The sequence below is a fragment of the Chlorocebus sabaeus genome, chromosome 11 (genome assembly GCF_047675955.1).
Source record: "Chlorocebus sabaeus isolate Y175 chromosome 11, mChlSab1.0.hap1, whole genome shotgun sequence".
In the NCBI taxonomy this organism is placed as follows: domain Eukaryota; kingdom Metazoa; phylum Chordata; class Mammalia; order Primates; family Cercopithecidae; genus Chlorocebus; species Chlorocebus sabaeus.
In genome coordinates this window covers 47,085,912-47,100,145 of record NC_132914.1, presented here as the reverse complement: position 1 = coordinate 47,100,145, position 14,234 = coordinate 47,085,912, and the positions used below count along the sequence as shown (strand labels likewise).

Here is a 14,234-nt window from a genome sequence, read left to right as displayed (position 1 = left end):
AAACCCGGGAGGCGGAGCTTGCAGTGAGCTGAGATCCGGCCACTGCACTCCAACCTGGGCGACAGAGCGAGACTCCGCCTCAGGAAAAAAAAAAAAAAAAGGTAGTATTCCTTCTTTTTCATTCCTGAAATGGAATTTCTTATACTTAAACTAAGTTATGGAGAATTGTTAGCTAAGTATCAGTTATGGTAAATTGCTAAAATTAAATTATCACTTTTGTTTATGGTACATATAACACATTCTTATAGGCTTTAAAACTGAGTTTTCTTTCACAAAAATTTAAATGTAAAAGTAGGCAATCACTAAAGCTGAAGTCTCATGGTACATAAACTTCGTATTAACTTTGACACCAAATAAGGATGAAGGATAGCATGCAAATCTTCCGTTCACAAAACAGTGGCAAAACTTTGTATTTTTAAATTGGTATAATTTTATGAATCTCAAACATTTATTGGGAATATTCAAGTTTACCTAATTAATCACCCAGAAAGTCAGCAGCATGGCCAAAAGTTGGTGTATTCAGTAGTCTTGGTGTATTCAGTAGTCACTGTGAAAACCTTTCATTTTTTTACCAATTGGCAATGGCTCAGTTTCTATTTTCCAATTATGTTTTGGAATAAAGTCTATGACCATTAACTATGCATCTTTGTTGCTATCTCATAGCCAGTGCACTGTACATATTTAAAGAGAAAAAAATAAAGGATTGAATTTTCTGTTCATTCATTCATGAATTCACTTATTTGACCATTTGGAGCCATGTAAGCAGCTCACAGACTCAGAAGCTCTTCAGCTCTTCCTCAGACTCAAGTCACTGTTGGTCACTAATGCTGACAAAGTACTTTCCGACACATCATCTTTCCTTAGGCTCAAAAATGATTCTCGAGTTATTTGAAGGATCTCTCTCAAGCCTTTGTTTTCTTGTTCAAGTTGAAATACTAGTTCTTGTTCCTTGCAACCCTGTTGCTGGTCAATTTCAATGGCTTTCTTCATTACTGCTGCCACTTCAGTTATCTGGTCAACATGTGCTTGCAGTTCCTTGGAGTGCTGCTCTTGTTAACTTCATTATTATTCCTGGATCATCTTTTTTGCTAGCCAGTAGCAATCTAAACATTTGTTATCGGCCAGGCGCGGTGGCTCACGAGGTCAGGAGATCGAGACCATCCTGGCTAACAAGGTGAAACCCCGTCTCTACTAAAAAATACAAAAATTAGCTGGGCGTGGTGGCAGGGGCCTGTAGTCCCAGCTACTCGGTGAACCTGAGAGGCAGAGCTTGCAGTGAGCCGAGATTGTGCCTCTGCACTCCAGCCTGAGCAACAGAGGGAGACTCCGCCTCAAAAAAAAAAAAAAAAAATTGTTGTCTATACTTGCTCATTATAAGTTCCAAGGCTGACTGATGTTCTTCCAGGGATGTACGCAATTCTTTTGTTTCTTGTTGCAATTCTCTGATATGTCTGCTTTCTTGCTGGATTCCCATAACTAATGTGGACCATGGCGGATGTCTTGTGACTTCATTAAGTTCTTGAATTTCTTCCTGATACTGTTTCATGGCTTCTACTCGCTTGTTGAGAGCTGTGGTTTGCTCAATCAGAGACTCTGTTGCATCGTTGTGATCTCTTAATCTTTCAACAAGAGTTTTAGCATCAGCAAATGCCTTATCAATTGTGCAACTCATTTCTAAAGATATATCCTGCTTAGTCCCTCGGAGCCGTCAGCTGTGGTGATGAGGACTCAAAGCCTCTATCAACCCGGACCTATGCACCCAAGGGAACAGACTCTGCGCCCCTAGTCCGCCTCCTCAGCAAACAGACGCTGAACCAGATGGAGGCAGCGGAGGGGTGGCCATGAAGCCAGTAGCGTTCAGCCCCATCACCGGATTGGGGAGACACCTCTGCCAACCGCCTCCGACAGGCGCGCCCGGAGGACTCCAGCCTTGCGAGAATTCCTTCCTCCTGTTACGGTGGGCAGAGCCGACCACTAGCAGCTTTGCGCAAGAAGGCGAAGCGGGGCCCTTCCAACTTAAAAGTATTCTGAGGTTCCTGAATTATTCAGGAAGGCAAAGATATTAATCGTGGACTTCAGTAAGCATGCATGTTAAAAATTTAACAGTTAACTACTAAACAGAGAAATAGAATGTTCAACTTAAAAATCAGAAGAAAAAAGAACTCCATATATACAACAGAATGCAAATAAGAAGTGTGGTCACCGTGGCTCACACCTGTAAGCCCAACACTTTCGGAGGCCAATGTGAGAAGACTGCTTGAGACCAGGAGTTCAAGACCAGCCTGGCCAACATAGTGAGACTCCATCTCTACAAAAAAAAATTTAAATTAGCTGGGCCTAGTGGTACAGCTGAAGAGGGAAGATCACTTGAGCCTGGGAGGTTGAGGCTGAAGTGAGCTAGGATTATGCCACTGCACTCCAGCCTGGGCAAGAGAGTGTGACCTAAAAAAAAAAAGAGTCTCTAAAAAAAAAAAAAAAAAGGAAAAAGAAAAAAAAAGTGTGGTTCAAGGCTAGGCACAGTGGCTCATGCCTGTAATCCTGGCACTTTGGGAGGCTGAGGCAGGTGGATCACTTGAGGCCAGAAGTTCAAGACCAGCCTGAGTAACATGGCAAAACCCCGTATCTACAAAGAATACAAAAATTAGTCCAGCATTGTGGCACATGCCTGTAGTCCCAATTGCTCAGAAGGCTGAGGCAGGAGGATAGATTGAGCCCAGGAGTTTGAGGCTGCAGTAAGCCATGATTGCACCACTGCACTCCAGCCAGGGCGACAGAGAGAGACCCTGTCAGGGGAAAAAAATATATATTAAAAAAAAAAAAAAAGTGTGGTTCAAAAAACATGTATAAATGAAAACAGCAGAAATAAGTCTAAACTATCAGTAATCACATTAAATATGAAAAGATTACATTTATCAAGACAATCAGATTTTTGAAATACAACTATGTACAGCTTACCAAGTCAGAGGGCTGACAATTTAAAAGATGGTTTTAAAAAAATGTGCTATACAAACGTTAATCAAAAAATCTGGCCGGGCGCGGTGGCTCACGCCTGTAATCCCTGCACTTTGGGAGGCCGAGGCGGGCGGATCACAAGGTCAGGAGATCGAGACCATCTTGGCTAACACGGTGAAACCCCGTATCTGCTAAAAATACAAAAACTTAGCCGGGCGCGGTGGCGGGCGCCTGTAGTCTCAGCTACTCGGGAGGCTGACAGGAGAATGGCATGAACCCGGGAGGCGGAGCTTGCAATGAGCCAAGATCGCGCCACTGCACTCCAGCCTGGGCAATGAGCAAGACCCCATCTCAAAAAAAAAACAAAAAAACAAAAAATCTTATTGGTATTCATTCATTAATATTAGTAACACAGACAAAAAGACTTAAAGTGAAAAAGCCAGGCACAGTGGTGCACAACTGTAGTTCCAGCTACCAGTAGGCTGAGGCAGGATGATTGCTTGAGCCCATAAGTTTGAAGCCAGGCTGGGTTATAATATAGCAAGACCCTACCTCAAAAAAAAAATAAATGCTTAAAAGCAAAAGGCATTAATATGTGATCATAAAGAGAGAGCCCACAGGATTTATCAAAAGAGAACCACTGGCCGGGCGCAGTGGCTCAAGCCTATAATCCCAGCACTTTGGGAGGCCGAGATGGGCGGATCATGAGGTCAGGAGATCGAAACCATCCTGGCTAACCCGGTGAAACCCCGTCTCTACTAAAAAATACACACACAAAAAAACTAGCCGGGCGAGGTGGTGGGCGCCTGTAGTCCCAGCTACTCGGGAGGCTGAGGCAGGAGAATGGCATAAACCCGGGAGGCGGAGCTTGCAGTGAGCTGAGATCCGGCCACTGCACTCCAGTCTGGGCGACAGAGCGAGACTCCGTCTCAAAAAAAAAAAAAAAAAGAGAACCGCTTACACCTGGAGTGAGATACTCCTCTCCATCATGAACAGGTGTGTCAGCAGGGGATCTAGGTAAGAACGCCCCTGCTCCCTCCCGACACTCCCACCCTCACCTCCAGTGCCTGCCTGCTCTCCACCAGGCCTAATCTCTTCAGGTTCTTTATCTCTGCTTATGCTGTCCATCAAAGAAGCCCCAGATTCCCACATCTCTCATCTCCCACATTATTATTATTATTTTTTTTTTTTGAGACACAGTCTAGTTCTGTTGCCCAGGCTAGAGTGTGCAGTGGCGCAGTCTCAGCTCACTGCAACCTCAACCTCCCAGGTTGAAGTGATTCTCCTGCTTCAGCCTCCTGAGTAGTTGGGATTACAGGAGCACATCACCGCGCCTGGCCAATTTTTGTATTTTTAGTAGAGATGGGTTTTCACCAAGTTGGTCAGGCTGGTCCCAAACTCCTGACCTCAGGCGATCCACCCACCTCAGCCTCCCAAAGTGCTGGGATTACAGGCATGAGCCACCACGCCCGGCCTCATCTCCCACATTCTAATCCCCACACTGTTCTGCATATCTCTAGCTCTGTCTCCATGTGTCACCCACCTCTCTGCTTCTACTGTTCCCTACATTTTCAGCAACTTCTCTGAATATTCCCTTTAACTTCTTGCTCTAATTAAAAGCTGGTTCTCCTCTGGGGCCACACTGGCCTCTGAGGCCCTAAAGTGGTATAAGTTACCTTCCCCATACCTCTCATACCACTGGACCTGGGGGTGAGGTAAATGTCCTCCTTGCTCCTCACAGATGTTTCCAAATCTGTCTCCCTCCTTATTCCCTAAAAAAACACAAAACATTACATTGAATATCCTATGAAAATCCTATTACGCATTACCTGGCTTACTGTGACTTTCTATACTACTATCTTAACTCTCAGTGATTTCACAAAGATAATCTTTCCATACCCTCTCTCTCTGAATTCCTTGTCTCAGTTCTTTACATTTCTCACCTCCACTGATCTTGTCCTTCACCCCCTCAGCCCATGATCATGCTTTCACAATATCAATTATCTCCCACTGTCCAACAATGACCCACTATCTTCATGGTTCAGTCTCTCACATACCCAAACTCCAGCAGCTTCTGATCCCACCAGGACCTTCCATCCACTGCTTCTCCCATCTTTTCACCATCTCTTAGCCACTTCATGTCCTCCCCTCCTTACCTGGTTTGAATTCCACAGTATGTTATACCACTACCTTGCATACACAGGTACCCTCTATCCCTTGCCCTTGCCCTTCTCCTGCTTTGTTCGGCTATATTGGCAAAACCCCTCCCTGGTTAAATCCACTCCAAATTTACATCCCTGCAGCTGAATACAGCTGGAGGAAATAAACCATACTGACTGATCTCACTTTAAATTTATAACCACAAAGGCCAGGCATGGTAGCTCACACCTATAATCCCAGCACTTTGGGAGGCCAAGGCAGGCAGAACACCTGAGGTCAGGAGTTTGAGACCAGCCTGGCCCAGTGAAACCCCATCTCTACTAAAAATACAAAAATTAGTTGGGCATGATGGCACGTGCCTGTAATCCAAGCTACTGGGAGGCTGAGGCAGGAGAATGGCTTGAACCAAGGAGGTGGAGGTTGCAGTGAGCCAAGATTGCGCCACTGCACTCCAGTCTGGGAGACAGAGCAGAATAAATAAATAACCACAGGCTGGGCATGGTGGCTCACACCTGTAATCCCAGCACTTTGGAGGACCGAGGCAGGCGGATCACTTGCAGTCAGGAGTTTGAGACCAGCCTGGCCAACATGGTGAAACCCCGACTCTACTAAAAAAAAAAAAAAAAAAAATACAAAAATTAGCCAGGCATGATGGCATGCACCTGCAATCCCAGTTACTTGGGAGGCTGAGGCACAAGAATCACTTGAACCTGGGAGGCAGAGGTTGCAGTGAGATTGCACCACTGCACTCCAGCCTGGGAGACAGAGCAAGACTCTGTCTCAAAAAAAAAGCAAAAAAACAAAATTGTAACTGCGAACCTCAAGAGGCTCTCAATGCTCCCTGGCAATCATACAAAATATTTCCCTACTGCAGCCATTCTCCCATTCTCCTAAACAATTTCACACCTTTTCCTCTTTACACAAACCTCCATCACCCTCCTCATCCTCACTCTCGGCTGAGCACTTTATTTCCTAATTCACTGAGAATATTAAAACAATCAGAAGAAAATCTTCACAAACTCCCACTGCCAATTCAATCCACCTACTTGATGGGTGGGCTGCAGATATATTTTGAAGATTAAATCAACAGGAATTGGAGATATATTTGATGTGAGGTATGAGGAAGAAAAGAGAATCAGACAACTTTTAGATCTTTCCTCAAATATTAGTTCTCAACAAGGCCTTCCCTCACTACATCTGAATCTGTATCTCTCTCCATCTCTATCACACACACAAACACACACACACATTTATATACTTACATGCTCACACAGTCTCCCCCTCCTTTGGTGGGGTGGTTTGTTGTTTTTTTTTTTTTGGAAATACCATTTATTACCCCGTGAAACACTAAACAGTTCACTCCTTCACTTAATATCTGCCCTCTCCACTAGAATATAAGCTGCATTCAGGCAAGAATTTTCATGCTTAGTTTACTCTTATGTACCTGGCTCATAGTAGGCACTCAGTAAAACTTTATTAAAGAAATGAATGGGCTTGGCGTGGTGGGTCACACCTGTAATCCTAGCACTTTGAGAGGCTGAGGCAGGCAAATCACCTGAGGTCGGGAGTTCCAGACCAGCCTGACCAACATGGAGAAACCCTGACTCCACTAAAAATACAAAATTAGCTGAGCATGGTGGCACATGCCTGTAATCCCAGCTACTTGGGAGGGTGAGGCAGGAGAATTGCTTGAACCTGGGAAGTGGAGGTTGCGGTGAGCTGAGATCGCGCCATTGCACTCCAGCTGGGCAACAAGAGCGAAACACTCTCAAACAAACAAAAAAAATACGAAAACATACACTTTTAAATAGGCGTAAGTGTAAGCAGAACAATCTGAAGGCACGCACAAGGCTTATAACAGAGGTTACTTCTGGAGAGAGTAATGTTAATTAGGACAGTGTTATTTGGAAAGGGCTAGTGTTAGGGATCAAGGTAAAGGGGAACTTTTGCTTCACACACTCTACATTTCTATAATGCTTGAATTTTTTCATTATTCATAAATTACCCTGAAGTGAAAGATAAGATGAATAAGCACTTCATACAGTATAAAAATTCTTGTATCAGCACAAAATATTTTTCGAAGGATACAAAAGGGAAAGTGCTATCCATGGGGAAGAAAACTGGTAGACTGTCTTCACCATTTATTTCTGTACTGTCCAATTTTGTTTACTGCATGCATGCACTGCTTTAAAAATTTTTAAGTGCATTTTTAAAACTACACTAGGACAAGAACTATTGTGAAAGTATGAAACACATTTTAATGGCTAAAAGCAGCATTTGCATCCACCCGAAAGACTTCAGTGATGTTTGAGGAGTCACCAACTGACTTGGAAGGCACTGCAGGCAGAGTTCACAGAATAGGTAAAGGCACAGAGGCACCGCAAGAGACAGGAGAGTTCAGGACAAAGCTGCGGAGCACAGGGAGAGAGGACCTTCAGAAGATATCTGAATAATCACCAGTTTCTGAATGCATACAGTTTCCACTGCTTATTCAAAGAAAATAACCAAATTTAGACTTACATATGGCTGTTTATTCTGCTTAAAAGCTACTGTCTGACTCCAAATCATGATATAATGAAATGGCATGTCTACCTATAAACCTGGAAGAATATATTCATCAGTTCAAGATGGTTCAATCCTGACTGGAGGATAAAATTCTAAATAATTACTTTGGATCGCCTATTCTCATCCATCTTCTTTTGAACACCCCATAAAACCAAGATGCAATAAGCATAAAACAATGATAATACATAAATCGCATACTATTAAATGTAAAAAGTAGGCTTCTCTGACCCAGTTTTCAAAAAATTCTCATTGTGGCAATTATAGCAAATGTCTCATAACAGGGCAGAATGAAGAAAGATGATCTAAATTTCAGCTAAAACTAGAGTCACTATTGCCATTAATTCTTAGGAATTAATTAAACATTGATAATATACTGATTTCTGCCAAAGATAAACTGATTTTATGTATACATGTTTCTAATTTATTGATTTGAGAGCATCAATTAAAAGCAAAGTATCAACACTGATAGAGTCAAATCTTTATTGACCATAAACATAGGTTTTGTTGCCTCTCCACTCCTACTTGGAAAAACTAGGCAAAATTTCCTTCCAATTCAGGCCACATGTGGCAAAAATAATTACAACTATAGTATTAGCTAATAGTTATTGAGTGCATGCTACATGTACTCATGGAGTGTTTTATAGCAATTAAAATTCAATAGTCATAATTCAACAAAAAGACAATCCAATTTGAAAATGGGCAAAGGACTTAATAGACATTTCTCCAAGAAGATATACAAATGGCCAACAAGCACATGAAAAGATGTTCAACATCACTAGTCATTAGAGAAATGCAAATAAAAAGCATGAGATACCACTTCACATCTACCAGGATGGCTAAAATTAAAAACAACAACAACAACAAATGTTGACAAGGATGTGGAGAAATCAAAATCCTCATACGCTGCTGGTAGGAATGTAAAATGGTACAGCCGCTATGGAAAACTGTATGATGGTTTGTCAAAAAGTTAAACATAGAATTACTATATGTACACTATGACACCAGCTTTTGAGGAAAAAAAAAAAGAATTACTATATGACCCAGCAATTCCACTTTTAGGTATAGACACAAAAGAACTCAAAACAGGTATTCAAACAAATACTATACATGAATATTCAGAGTAACCTTATTCACAATAGGCAAAGGTGGAAAAGATACAACTAACCATCAATAGACAAACAATTTTTTTTTCTTTTTTGAGGCAGAGTCTTGCTCGGTCTCCCAGGTTGGTGCCATCTTAGCTCACTGCAACCTCTGCCTCCCAGGTTCAAGTGATTCTCCTGTCTCAGCTTCCCGAATAGCTGGGATTACAGGCACATGCCACCATGCCTGGCTAATTTTTGTATTTTTAACAGAGGTAGGGTTTTACCATGTTGGCCAGGCTGATCTCAAACTCCTGACCTCAGGTGATCCACCCTCCTCAGCCTCCCAAAGTGCTGAGATTACAGGTGTAAGCCACTGTGCTCGGCCGATAAACAGATTTTTTAAAATGACTTGGAAGGCATTGCAGGCAGAGTAGTATATCCAAACAACGGAGTAGTATTTAGTCATAAAGAGGAATGTGGTTCTCAGTCAGGCATGGTGTTTTATGCCTGTAATCCCAGCACTTTGGGAAGCTGAGGTGGGAGGTTCACTTGAGTTTGAGGCTGCAGAGAGCTGTAATCACACCACTACACTCCAGCCTGGTCAACAGAGTGAGATTTTGTCTCAAAAAAAAGAGAGAGAGAGGAATGAGGTTCTGATACATAAGACCAGTGGTTAAGCCTCAAAATTATGCTATGTCAGAAAAGCCAGACATAAAAGGTCATACATTGTGTGATTCCATTTATATGAAATATACAGAATAGGTACATCCACATAGAAAGCAAATCGGTGGTTGCCAGAAATGAGAGGAGGAAATAAAGAGTAAATATTTAATGAATATAGGGTCTCCTTTGGGGGCGATGAAAAAGTTCTGAAATCGGCCAGGCATGGTAGACCATGCCTACAAATCCCAGCACTTTGGGAGGCCAAGGACGGCAGATCACCTGAGGTCAGGAGTTCAAGATCAGCCTGACCTATATGCTGAAACCCCATCTCTACTAAAAATACAAAAATTAGCCAGGTGTGGTGGCATGTGCCTGTAGTCCCAGCTACTTGGGAGGCTCAGACAGGAGAATCACTTGAGCCCGGGAGGTGGAGATTGCAGTGAGCAGAGATCGTGCCACTGCAGTCCAGCCTGGGCAACAGAGTGAGACTCTGTCTCAAAAAAAAAAAAAAAAAAAAAAAAAAATTTGAACTAGATAGAGGTGATGGTTGTAGGCACAAAATGGTTAATTTTTGTTTTGTTTTGTTTTGAGATGGAGTCTCGCTCTGTCGCTCAGGCTGGAGTGCAGTGGTACGATCTAGGTTCATTGCAACCTCCGCCTCCCGGGTTCATGCCATTCTCCTGCCTCAACCTCCTGAGTAACTGGGACTACAGGCGCCCACCACCAGACCCGGCTAATTTTTTTTGTATTTTTAGGAGAAACAGGGTTTCACCGTGTTAGCCAGGATGGTCTCAATCTCCTGACCTCGTAATCCACCTGCCTTGGCCTCCCAAAGTGCTGAGATTACAGGCGTGAGTCACCAATGCCTGGCCGGTTAATTTTATGTTATATGAATTTCAACTCAAACATAAAATCTGGAGCCAGACGCAGGGGCTCACGCCTGTAATCCCAGCACTTTGGGAGGCCGAGGTGTGCAGATCATGAGGTCAGGAGTTCAAGACCAGCCTGACCAACACATGGTGAAACCCTGTCTCTACTAAAAACATTTTAAAAAATTAGCCAGGCCTGGTGGCGCATGCCTGTAACCCCAGCTACTCAGGAATCTGAGGCAGGAGAATCGCTTGAACCCGGGAGGCGGAGGTTGAAGTGAGCCGAGATCCTGCCACTGCACGCCAGCCTGGTTGACAGAGGGAGACTCCATCTCAAAAAAAATAAAATAAAATCTGATGGGCAGAGAGGCTCATGCCTGTAATCCCAGCACTTTGGGAGGCTGAAGCCGGAGGATAGCTGAGCCCAGGAGTTCAAGACCAGCCTGTACAACACAGCAAGATCTTGTCTCTACAAAAAATTTTAAAATTAGCCAGGCATGATGGCATCTACTTGTAGTCCCAGCTACTTGGGAGACAGAGGCAAGAGGATTGCTTGACCCCAGAAGGTCGAGGCTGCATTAAGCCATGATCATGCCACTGCACTCTAGCCTAGGTGACAGGGCTAGACCCTGTCTCAAAAAAAAATAAAATTGGCCAGGCACGGTGGCTCACGCCGGTAATCCCAGCACTTTGGGAGGCAATGGCAGGCAGATCACGAGGTCAGGAGATAGAGATCATACTGGCTAAAACGGCGAAACCTGTCTCTACTAAAAAATACAAAACATTAGCCGGGTGTGGAGGCACGCGCCTGTAGTCTCAGCTACTCAGAAGGCTGAGGCAGGAGAATCGCTTGCAACTGGGAGGTGGAGGTTGCGAGATCGAGCCACTGCACTCCAGCCTGGGTGACAGAGTGAGACTCCGTCTCAAAAGAAGAATAAACTAAAATAAAATAAAATAAAGATTAATTCAAAATAAATATCCCAGCACTTTGGGAGGCCGAGACGGGTGGATCACGAAGTCAGGAGTTTGAGACCAGCCTGGCCAACATGGTGAAACCCCATCTCTACTAAAAATACAAAAATTAGCCAGGCGTGGTGGCGAGCACCTATAAACCCAGCTACTCAGGAGGCTGAGGCAGGGGAATCGCTTGAACCCTGGAGCTGGAGGTGGCAGTGAGCTGAGATCGTGCCATCGCGCTCCAGCCTGGGTGTCAAGAGCAAGACTCTGTCTCAAAAAATAAATAAACAAAATCCAATAACCATGACAACCCTATAGTAGGGATTACTACTGCATCCATTTTACTGATACAGAAACATAAACTCAGAGAAATTAAATGACTTGACCAAGGGAGTAGGTAGGGGAGTAGACTCAAAGCCAGATTTGTGTACTCAATGGCTTGTGCTTTAACTAACATCTCATACAGCTTCCCTATTTCAATAAGTTAAAAGAATAATATTGGAAATATACATAAAAATAACTATACTATCAATATTGGCCTGATCATATTATACATAGAAATATTATAACTATGCTATCAATACTGGCCTGATCATAACTAACACCATTCAGTAGATACACATTTCAGGCATCAGAAACTTCAGCTGCCAAAAAGGTTAATAATATACTTGGGGCTATTTCACAATGGAAATAATTAGCCAGTACAGTGTGAAAGGATGATGTGTTCTCATTTTCACTGCCCAATGAAAAATGTAATCATATAAAAATTGAATATAATTCTACTTAATCTTGCTGAAATGTTAAAGATTTCAGGTAACAAGTAATCAGGATGAAAGTACCAAATATCCTTCCTTTTTTCAGGAGCTTTTTCATCAGGCTAGAGACCAAATACACATTCAGTAGTCATTGTCATGCATTATTCCCTATGCTCCCAAATTACAATAACATCATATAATAATATCCTGTAGTCTAATTTATAGGATCATCATAACATTATGGACTGGTAGTCTAATGACAAATGCCAAATATCAACTTTAAAAATTTCTAGATACAATACAACCTTTGAGTAATAACAGAGGTGAAAACGATTAACCAACTAAGCCTTGTTTAAAGCATTATCAACTTAAGAAGTCAGACAACCATCTCAAACCTAGTGTGTCTAGTGTGTATATTCTAGATGAACAAAAAAAAAAAAGAAAAGAAGAAAGAAAACCTCGTGTGTGCTGATAAGATTAATGAAACACAGGGCTGGGCATGGTGGCTCATGCCTGTAATCCCAGCACTTTGGGAAACCGAGGCAGGTGGCTCACAAGGTCAGGAGTTCAAGACCAACCTGGCCAAGACAGTGAAACCCGTCTCTACTGAAAATACAAAAATTAGCCAGGCGCAGTGGCAGGAGCCCGTAATCCCAGGAGAATTGCTTGAATCCGGGCAGCACAGGTTGCAGTGAGCTGAGATCGCACCACTGCACTCCAGCCTGGGCGATAGAGTGAGTCTCCATCTCAATACAAAAAAAAAAGATTAACAAAACACCGGCCAGGTGCAACAGTTCACACCTGTAATCTCAGCACTTTGAGAGGCCAAAGCCTATGGACTGCTTGAGGCCAGGAATTCAAGACCAGCCTAGGAAACATAGCAAGACCTGTCTCTATAAAAAAATTTAAAAATTAGCAGAGCATGGTGGCACGAGCCTGTAGTCCTAGCTACTAGGAATACTGATGTGGGAGGATCACTTGAGCCCAGGATTTGGAGGCTGCAAAGAGCCATGATCACATCACTGCACTCCAACCTGAGGGACAGAGCAAGACCCTGACTTAAAAGAAATCAGGGGAAGGCATGGTGGCTCACGCCTGTAATCCCAGCACTTTGAGAGGCTGAGACAGGCGGATAACCTGAGGTCAGGGGTTCAAGACCAGCCTGGCCAACATAGTGAAACCCCGTCTCTACTAAAAATACAAAAAATTAGCTGGGTGTGGTGGTGGGCACCTGTAATCCCAGCTACTCGGGAGGCTGAGGCAGGAGAATCACTTGAACCCGGGAGGCGGAGGTTGCAGTGAGCCAAGATTGCGCCATTGAACTCCAGCATGGGCGACAGAGTGAAACTCCGTTGCAAAAACAAAACAAAACAAAAAAAATCAGGCCAGGTGCAGTGGCTCATGCCTGTAATCCAAGCATTTTGGGAGGCCGAGATGGAAGGATCATTTGAGGCCAGGAGTTTGAGACCAGCCTGGACCCCGTCTCTATAAAAAATTTTAAAATTAGCAGTACCAGATGGCGAGCTACTTGCGAGGCTGAGGCAGGAGGATCACTTAAGCCCAGGGAGGCGGAGGTTGCCATGAGCCAAGATTGTGCCACTGCACTCCAGCCTAGGAGACAGAGCAAGACCCTGTCTCAAAAAAAAAAAAAACAAACAAAGTTTAAGCCAAATTACTGGCTTCATCTGCAGTGCTATGTCCCACCTACCATTCAGCTACAATACTTTAACTTCCCATCATTACATTAGTTATCACAGATGAGTTTAACTGTTTTCATCACATGTCACAAAGCCCCTTATGAAGAAATGCTATACGAAGGGCTCCTGCAGGACATACAGGTAGATTACAAGAGCAATTTACTATAAAAATGTAACTAGATATCCAAACAAGGTAAGCAGAAGAGTCACTTCTGCCACACACTAATGTACATTTTGAACCATTTTTAATAGTAGGCCAGGAAGAGCCAGAAGTGGGCTAACCATACTGACATGCTATGATCAGAGACCAAGTGGATAATGTAAGGAAAAGTACTGCTCAACTACAGAGGGTAGCCTTAAAACAACAGCAAGTCATTTAAGATAGGAAAGACTGCAGGTTTTACAACTTGGTCTTTTCAGTCCTACCCAGATCAGTAAGAAGTAATATCATTGGCAGCATCTTCAAGTACAAAAGATATTTACTTATCTATCCTGGCTCATTCATAATCATATAATGGCCTAATCACAAAC

At 43.2% G+C, this 14,234-nt stretch overlaps 1 protein-coding gene and 1 pseudogene across 9 annotated transcripts in view; both read right to left on the bottom strand.

The window, feature by feature from the left end:
• Window positions 1-14,234, bottom strand: part of SPATS2 (spermatogenesis associated serine rich 2) — a 172,715-nt gene that overhangs the window by 149,343 nt on the left and 9,138 nt on the right. The window contains exon 2 of one of the 9 annotated variants that reach the window (XM_037997181.2): window positions 4,640-4,724. The exons of the other annotated variants lie outside the window; for them this stretch is intronic. The gene's annotated coding sequence lies outside the window, so the exon portion shown is untranslated. The remainder of the gene's footprint in view (window positions 1-4,639; window positions 4,725-14,234) is intronic. 9 annotated transcript variants of the gene reach the window in all.
• On the bottom strand, window positions 411-4,629 carry LOC103238271 (FGFR1 oncogene partner 2 homolog; annotated as a pseudogene).